The sequence below is a fragment of the Lynx canadensis genome, chromosome D3, assembly GCF_007474595.2.
Source record: "Lynx canadensis isolate LIC74 chromosome D3, mLynCan4.pri.v2, whole genome shotgun sequence".
In the NCBI taxonomy this organism is placed as follows: Eukaryota; Metazoa; Chordata; class Mammalia; order Carnivora; family Felidae; genus Lynx; species Lynx canadensis.
In genome coordinates this window covers 76,158,087-76,167,812 of record NC_044314.2, presented here as the reverse complement: position 1 = coordinate 76,167,812, position 9,726 = coordinate 76,158,087, and positions in this window count along the sequence as shown.

The window sequence follows — 9,726 nt, the reverse complement described above, 5'->3', positions numbered from 1 at the left end:
AGAGGACAAAGCTCCGAGAATATTAAAATTCACACCACATTGATAAATCTTGATCCTCACCGCTCTGAGTGCCTCTTTCTGCAAATGAGGAGTTGGAAATGATTGAGCAGCCACAGAAGGATTGCCTTTTTTTTTTAATTAAACATTTTTTAAATGTTTATTTATTTATTTTGAGAGAGAAAGAGCATGAGTGGGGGAGGGGGAGAGAGAGAGGGAGAGAGAGAATCCCAAGCAGGCTCGGAACTGTCAGCCCAAGGCAGGGCTCTGTCCTAGGAACCGTGAGATCATGACCTGAGCCAAAACTAAGAATCAGATGCTGAACCACCCAGGTGCCCTTTAATTAAATTTTTCATTTTGAGATCATTGTAGATTCACATGCAGGTGTAAGAAACAATACAAAGAGATCATATGAACCCTTTATCTTGGTTCCCCCAATGGTAACATTTTGCAAAATGATAGTACAATATAACAACCCAGATGTTGACATTGATATAGTCAAGATACAGAACACTTCCAAAACCACAAAATCTCGTTGCCTGTTCAGAGCCACACCCACTTCCCTCCTACCTAGCCCCCCCTAACTCTTGGCAACCCCTCATCTGTTCTCAATTTCTCGAATTCAGCCATTTCAAGAATGACAAACAAAATGATATAGAATGCAACTTTTTGGGATTGGCTTTTTTTTTTTTAATGTTCGCTTTTTTATTTTTTAAATTTTTTTTTTTCAACGTTTATTTATTTTTGGGACAGAGAGAGACAGAGCATGAACGGGGGAGGGGCAGAGAGAGAGGGAGACACAGAATCGGAAACAGGCTCCAGGCTCTGAGCCATCAGCCCAGAGCCCGACGCGGGGCTCGAACTCACGGACCGCGAGATCGTGACCTGGCTGAAGTCGGACGCCTAACCGACTGCGCCACCCAGGCGCCCCAGCTTTTTTATTTTTTAGAGAGAGAGCATGAGTGGGACTCAAACTCATGAACTGTGAGATCGTGACCTGAGCCAAAGTCGGACACTCAGTCGACTGAGCCACCCAGGCGCCCCATGGGATTGGCTTTTTTTCACTCAGTTTAAATTTCTGGAGATGTACCCACGTTGTTGCATGTGTGAATAGTTTGTTCTTTATTATTGCTGAGTGGTATTCCATGGCATGGATGTACTACAGTTTAACTATTCAGCCCTTGAAGAGTTGTTTCCAGTCTGGAGTGGTTTATTATATATATATTTTAAAAGCTGCTATAAACATTATAAACACTCACGTACAGATTTATGTGTGAACATACATTTTTATTTTTCTGTTAACAAATAATTTCCCCATAGTACAATGGTTAGGTCATATGGTAATTGTATGTTTAGTATTTTAAGAAACTGCCAAACTATTCACCGGTGTAACTGTACCATTTACATCCCTATCAACCAGTAAGTCATAAGTGATCCAGTTTCTCTGCATCTTCAACAGCATTTGGTGTTGTCATTATTATTTTTTAGCCATTCTGAAAGGTAAATAGTGATATCTTATTGTGGTTTTAATTTGCATTTCTCTGATGGCTAATCATGGTGAAATCTTTTCCTATGGTTATTTGCCATCTCTTCATGTCTTCTGCCCATTTTTTTTATTGAACCATTTGTCGTTTTGATTTTTGAGTTTCAGAGTTCTTTATATATTCTACGTACTAGTCCTCTGTCGGCTATGTGGTTTCCAAAAGTATCTCCCGTTATGTAGTGGTTTTTCATCCTCTTAATGTAGTCTCTCACAAAGAGAATGTTTTTAATTTTATTCAATATGTCGGTTTTCCTTTTAAAAAAATAGTTATTTATTTATTTTGAGAGAGACAGAGAGAATGTGAGCAGGGGAGAGGCAGAGGAAGAGGGAGAGAGAGAATCTGAAGCAAGCTCCTTGCTCAGCTTGGAGCCCAAGGTGGGGCTCGATCTAACAACCATGAGATCATGACCTGAGTTGAAATCAAGAGTCAGATGCTTAACCGACTGAGCCACCAGGCACATCAATTTTTCTTTTTTAGATTATGCTTTTGGTATTAAATCTAAGAAGTCTGTGATCCATATTGCACTATTGTTTATCTTTTTTTTTTTTTTTTTTTTTTTTTTTTTTAGTAATCTCTGTACCCAACGTGGGGTTGGAACTCACAGCCCCAAGATCAAGAATCACATGCTCTTTCAACTGAGTCAACCAGGAGTCCCTTTGTTGAATTAATTTTTGTATAAAGTTTGAGACTTAGGTTGAGGTTAATTTGGGTGTGTGTGTGTTAATGTTTATTTATTGAGAGAGAGAGAGAGAGAGGTAGAGCACACAGGGGAGGGGCAAAGAGACAGGGAGAGAAAGAATCCCAAGCAGCCTCTGCACTGTCAGTGCAGAGCCCAATGTGGGGCTTGATCTCGAGACTGCAAGATCATGACCTGAGCTGAAATCAAGAGTCTGATGCTTAACCTGCTTAACCAACGGAACCACCCAGGGCCCTGAGGTCAATTTTTTTTTTTTTTTTTTTGCCAACAATTGTACAATTGCTCTAGTATCATTTTTTGCAATTGCTATCTTTCCTCCATTGACTTTTAATTTTGCACCTTTGTCAGATATCCATTGGGCATATTTATGTGGGTCTATTTATGGGTTCTCTATTTCTTGCATTGATCTATTTATCTATCTTCTGCCATTAACACACAGTCATGATTACTGAAGTTATATAATAAATCATGAAATTGGGTATACTGTTTCTGTCCACTTTTTTCCCTTTTTAAGAAATGTTTTAGTTATTCTAACTTCATTGCCTTTCCACATAAATTTCAGAATAATCTTGTTTATATCTGCAAAAACGTCTTCCTGAAGTTTTATAGGAATTGTGTTAAACCTGTATATCAGTTTGGGGAGAAGTGACAGTAGCTTTATTGTGCTGTTTTCTAATCCATAACATCATATGTCTGCTTATTTGATTTCTTTCATTGTGTTGTCTGCTTCAGTATATAAGCCCTATACATGTTTTGTGAGATTCACACCTAAGTAATTTTTTTTTAATTGTAAATAGCATTGTATTTTTAAATTTCAGTGTCTGTGAGTTCCTCAGAAGTATATTGAAATATAATTAATTTGTATGTTTAACTTGCATCCTGCAACCTTCTCTTTTTAATTTTTAAAAATTTATTTTTCTTGGGGCGCCTGGGTGGCTCAGTCGGTTAAGCGTCCAACTTCAGCTCACGTCATGATCTCACAGTCTCTGTGCTGACAGCTCGGAGCCCGGAGCCTGCTTCGGATTCTGTGTCTCCCTCTCTCTCTGCCCCTCCCCTGCTCATGCTCTGTCTCTCTCTGTCTCAAAAATAAATAAAAACTTCAAAAAAATATTTATAAAAAATAAAAAAAAATTATTTTTCTTATGTTGGGGGGGGCTGTGAGTGGGGGGAGGGGCAGAGGGAAAGAGAGAGAGCATCTTAAGTAGGTTTCACGCAGAGCCCAATGCAGGGCTCAATCCCACGACCCTGGGATCATGACCTGGCCTGAGATCAAGAGTCAGATGCTCAACCGAGCCACCCAGGCACGCCTCTTGCAAACTTCTTGAACTCACTGATTAGTTCCAGGAGGTATTTTTTAGATTTCTTGGGATTTTCTACGTAGACAATCATGTTATGCATAAATAGGGATAGTTTTATTTCTTCCTTTCTGATCTGTATGCCTTTTGTTCCCTTTTCTTGCCTTATTGCACTGGCTAGAACCTCCAGTACTATGTTGAGTAAATAGTGAGAGCAAACATCCATGACTTTTTCTTGACTTTAGGGGGGAAGCATTCAGTCTTTCATCATTAACTATGAGGTTAGCTATACTCTTTATCAAGTTGTGAAAGTTTCCCCTTTATTCTTATTTTTTTTTTTAATTTTTTTTTCAACGTTTTTTATTTATTTTTGGGACAGAGCATGAACGGGGGAGGGGCAGAGAGAGAGGGAGACACAGAATTGGAAACAGGCTCCAGGCTCTGAGCCGTCAGCCCAGAGCCTGACGCGGGGCTCGAACTCATGGACTGCGAGATCGTGACCTGGCTGAAGTCGGACGCTTAACCGACTGCGCCACCCAGGCGCCCCTATTCTTATTTTTTAAAAGAGTTTTAATCATGAATAGCTGTTGAATATTGTCAAATATTTTTCTACATCAAATGATATGACCATATGATTTTTTTTGGTTTAGCCTATTAATAAGGGAAGTTAGACTGGTTGATTTTTGAATATTGAGCCAGCATTATAAGCCTGGAATAAATTCCACTTGGTCATGGTGTATAATTCTTTTTATATGTTGCTGAATTCTCTTTGCTAATGCATTTTTAAGTATGTTTGTTTCTAAACTAATGAGGGATATGGGTCTATAGTTTTTTTTTGGTACTCTCTGCCTGATTTTGATATCAGAATAACACTGCCTTAATTAAATGAGGTGGGATGTGTTTCCTTCTCTTCTATTTTCTGAAAGAGATTGTGTAGATTGCTATTAATTCTTTAAATGTTTGCTAGACTTTTCTAGTGAAACCATATGGATCTAGAGACTTTTTCTGAGGGGGAGCTGTTAAATTACAAATTCACCTTCCTTAATAGTTATATTGTTCTTCAAATTGTTCCCTATTGAGTGACTTAAGATAGTTTGTGCTTTTTAAGGTATTGGCCCATTTCCTTTAAGTGGTAAGATGTATGTGTATAGAGTTGTTTGTAGAATGTTCTTATCTTTTGATGTCCGCAGGGTTTGTAGCGATAGTTCCTGTTTCATCCTGATACTGGTTAGTTGTGTCTTCTTTTTGTCTTGTTTTCTCGATCATTCTTAGAGATTTGTCACTTTTACCTATTCTTCCAAAGAACTGCTCTTTGTTTCGTTGATTTTCGCTATTGTCTTTCTATTTTCAGTTTAATTGATTTGTGCCCTTTATTATTTCCTTCCTTCTTGCTTTGGATTTATTTTGCACTTCCTGTTCTAGGTGCTTGATGTGGGAACTTAGATTACTGCTGTGAGACTTTAGCTAATCCTATATAATATATAACACTATATAATTCTTTCTCAGTACTGCTTTAGCTTGTGTGACACACATTTTGATATTTGCATTGTTGTTTTCATTCAGTTCAATGTATGTTTAAATGTCCCTGGAGACTGCCTCTTTGACTCATGAATTATTTATAAGTGTGTTGTTTAGTTTCAAAGTGTTTGGAGATTATCCTGTTATGTCTCTGCTATTCTTTTCTAATTTGATTTCCTCATGGTCAGAGAACACATTGTACGATTTCTTTAATTGTTTTAAATTTGTTGAAGTTCCTTTTTAATGGCCCAGGATATAGCCTATGTTGGTATATGTTCAGCGGGTACTTGAAAAGAATGTGTATGCTGTTGTTCAACAGAGTGTTCTACAAATGTCAATCAGATCCTGTTGGTTAATAGCGTCCTTGCTATTGACCAAAAAATACCAATTTTTTTTGTCAAGTTGTTCTTTCGGTTGTTGGAAAAGGAGTGTTGAAATATTAAACTACAAGAATGGATTTGTCCATTTCTCCTTTCAGTTTTGTTTTTTGCTTCATATATTCTGCAGCTCTGATGTTTGCTGTATACACATGTAGGATTATTAGGTCTTCTTGGTGGATTGCCCTTTTATCATTATAAATGTTCCTCTCTGCCTGGTAGTTTTCTTTGCTCCGAAATATACTTTATCTAATATTAACATGGCCACTCTTGAATTCTTTTGATTAATGCTTCCATAATATATCTTTTTTTTCCATCGTTGTACTTTCAACCTGCTTATATTGACATATTTGAAGTGAGTTTTGATCCACTCTCCCAATCTCTACCTTTTAATTAGTGTATTTAGACCCTTTACATTTAAAGTAATTGTTGATTTGTTAAAGCTTGATCTGACGTATTGTTTTGTGATTTATGCTTGTTCTACTTTTCATTTGTCTTGTTCTCTGTTTCCTGCTTTCTCGTGGGTTCCTTGAACATTTTTTAGAATTCCACTTTGATTTATCTCTAGTGGTTTTGAGTGTATCTCTTTGTATAGCTTTTTGAGTGGTGGCTCTAAGTATTACATTATAGATAGGCTAAGCCTATATCATGTTCACAGTCTACTGGGGTCATTTCACCAGTTCAAGTACCGTCTAGCAAACTCATTTCCTTTTATGTCTCCTTTGTTTATCATATAACTGTCTTAAAGATTCCCTCTACATACATTTAGGACTGTATCAGACACTGGTAAAGTCCTGACTCTCTATTTTGCTTCTCTGATGCCACCCTAGAGGAGAGAGATGAACACATCATTTCCTCAGTGGGGGTGGAAATCCAGACTTCTCCTGTGGTCTCCACTGACACCAATGGGCAAAGTCTTCATGACTACCCAGTGGGGATGAAAGTCCCTACTCCACCCCCTACTCAGCCTCCTCTGACACCACCTCGCGACGTGGGAACATCCACGAGAAAACGCATTTCGCGCACTTGGCTCAGGGCCCAGCACATGCTGGGGGCTGAGTCCATGCCTGATGGCCGTGATGGACTGAGCTGATGATGGTAGAAACCCTGGTGTCATGATTGGCCCTGCCACCGGTCCTGGTTCTGTGATTTTGGGTGAACCATGCCACCTTCTCGACGTCTCAGGTCCTTTATCTCTTCAATGGGGAAAAATGATACTGACCTGAGATTCTGTTTGTAAGAGCACCTGCCACAGATGCTTACTACAAATAAATATTATAACAGGACTGGTACTCACTGCTCACCAGGCCCAGTGTTACCAATTTGCCAGATTCTAACTCAAGGAATCTTCATTCTAAGCTGATGAAAAATAATGTGTTTTTTTGTAAATCTCCATTTTACAGAGGAAACTGAGGTTTGTTACGTAATAGGAGGTGACTGATACAACCTCAAAAGAACTCAGAAGGGCTATTCTATGTTAGCTCATAATTCCATTCTCAGAAATTTATCCTGAGGCAATAATCATGGTTACATGCAAAGATACAGTTAATTCTCATTTTTCACTGTTGTTCTATTCTATAATGAAGTCACCACAAACACCGAATACCAAATCCTTGCACCTAGGGGAAATATAGGGTTCGGTTCCAACAGGTTTCCGGTCACAACAATTTCATCAACCAGTGACCATATAACCTTGTTTTATGTGTGTTTCTGTTTAAAGACACCTTTTTTTAGGGACACCTGGCTGACTCAGTTGGTAGAGCATGTGACTCCTGATCTCAGAGTTGTAAATTCAAGCTCCACACTGGGCATAGAGATGACTTTAAAAAATAATAGGGGCGCCTGGGTGGCGCAGTCGGTTAAGCATCCGACTTCAGCCAGGTCACGATCTCGTGGTCCGTGAGTTTGAGCCCCGGGTCAGGCTCTGGGCTGATGGCTCGGAGCCTGGAGCCTGTTTCCGATTCTGTGTCTCCCTCTCTCTCTGCCCCTCCCCCGTTCATGCTCTGTCTCTCTCTGTCCCCCCCCCAAAAAAAAAAAAGTTGAAAAAAAAATAATAATAACAAAATGGGGCTTATTCCGCGGCTCAGTCAGTTAAGCGTCTGACTTCAGCTCCGGTCACAATCTCGTGGTCCGTGAGTTTGAGCCCCTCGGCGGGCTCTACGCTGACAGCTCAGAGCCTGGAGCCTGTTTCTCCCTCTCTCTGCCCCTCCCCCACTTGTGCTCTGTCTCTCTCTCTCTCTGTCTCAAAAATAATAAATAAACATTACAAATATATATATAATTTAAAAAGATAATAAGACACCTTGTTTAATATATACGTTGTTAATTAATGTATATTTATATAGTTGATTCATTAACATTGAACTTACAGCCAATAGCACTATAACTCAGGCCTGAACAAAGCTTATCTAACGCATGCATTTTCTCCCTAAGGCACATCGCCGCCTCCTTGCACTTCCCAATCTCAGACCACACATTAGCACTACAGTTGGGGGCCACTTTAAATAGCCAATCATGGCCCAAATGCCCACAAATGCTAAATATACGGTGAAAGGACACTTTTTTTTTTTTTACATTAGGAGAGCTAAAATAAGGCAGAGCATTGCCTCCTTCCATCTCAGCTGGGATGAGTAACATTTTCTCTGCTGTGTGCACATGCCCCCGAATGACTACAAAAGCAGGGGCTGCAAATAAATCGTAACAAGTAGTTGAATTTGCAAGTACAGAGTCCACAATAATGAGGGTCAGTTGCAGTGCGTAAGGACATTTGTTGCTGTTTGGGATGGAAACAACCCTTGATGAAAACAAGAAGAGTGGATGGGCAAACGCATTCCAGTGTAGTAATTGGAGCGAACACTATAGGTGAGGGATGTGGCCAGAAAGACAGACTGAGGTCAGGCACTGGAAAGAATGAACAGCGGCCAAAAGTGTCTGTGCCTCATCCTAGAGGCAAATGTGACTTCCCAGAATCCAACCTCTGCTCTCCTCCTGCATGAGGTCTGTGGTCTTCAGCCCCCACATGCCCAAGTAACACCTGCAAAGGACGGGTTTGCCACAAACTATGGACTATGGCTTCAGCCTTTCCCCCTTGTGAAGCCTGACTCTTCTCAGTCCACTGGGAGCCACAGGTTTTTAAGCAGGAAATAGAAAAGAATTTAGTGGAAGAAGATTGGTTGCCCATTTCTATGTCCCATTTCTATAAACACACACGCACACAATAATACAAATTATCTCTGAGTGACAGGATTCGAGTTATGAGTGAGTTTCCTTTTCCTATTTCCTGTTCTGTGTTTTCTCACTTTTCTGCAAGGGGCATTCAACGGTTGGAAATTTTGAAATGTCCCCTCTTTGAAGAGGGTGAAGGAATTCTATAAATTCAAGGTGTCCTGTCAAGACCCCCAGGCACCTGTGAAGATTTTTCAAAATTCAAATACGAACCTCGGTACAAAGACTACTCGCTCACCCAGGCAAGTAAATCTCGTTGAGATCATAAGCTTTCCAATTGCCTGTACCATCTGCAGCAGTGTGAGCAACAGCTTCCAAAGTCTAACTTGGCTTTTGCTCCCCTCACAAATCAGATGCCTCAGCCTCACGTGAAAAGGAGATTATTGTTAATTTGTTAATTAATAACAACGATAAAGGCTTAGACCAATGTTTTCTCAACTGAGGGCAATCATACTTCCCATCTCTGCCGCCAAGGGGACATTGGACAATGTCTGGAGACATTCTTGGCTGTCATGACTAGGACAGTGCAATGGGCATCTAGGGAGTAGAGGCCAGGGATGCTGCTAAAAACAATGTACAAGGCGGCCTCCATCTCACCGACGACAAAAGAAGTATTAGGTCTCGGATGGCATCGGTAGCAAGGCTGAGAAACCGGGGCTCAGACATACGGAGCTTTACTAAGTCTTACTGGGCCAGGGGTTTCACAGGAAAGATCTCATTCAATCATCACAGCAATCCTAGGAGAAAGGGCCTATCGCCATGCCCATTTTACAGAAGAGGAAACTGAGGCTTCAGGAGGGGAAGCAACTTGAAATGATATGGCTCCATTTTGCATGTCTCTGACTTCAGAGTCTGCATTCTCCCCTCCCCAGCCTGTCTTTCCAAATTGCTGAGTTACCCTTGTTTGTTTATGAAGGAAACTTTCAGAGATAAGCAAAAGCAAAGAAACCAGTTGAACGGGCCCACGTGTTCCTACTCTCCAGCTTCGGGGCTACACTTGGGACCTCAGAGACATGATGCTCTCCTGGAGAGTCAGAAATGCCTGAACACACCAGGATAAATCACACCAGGCT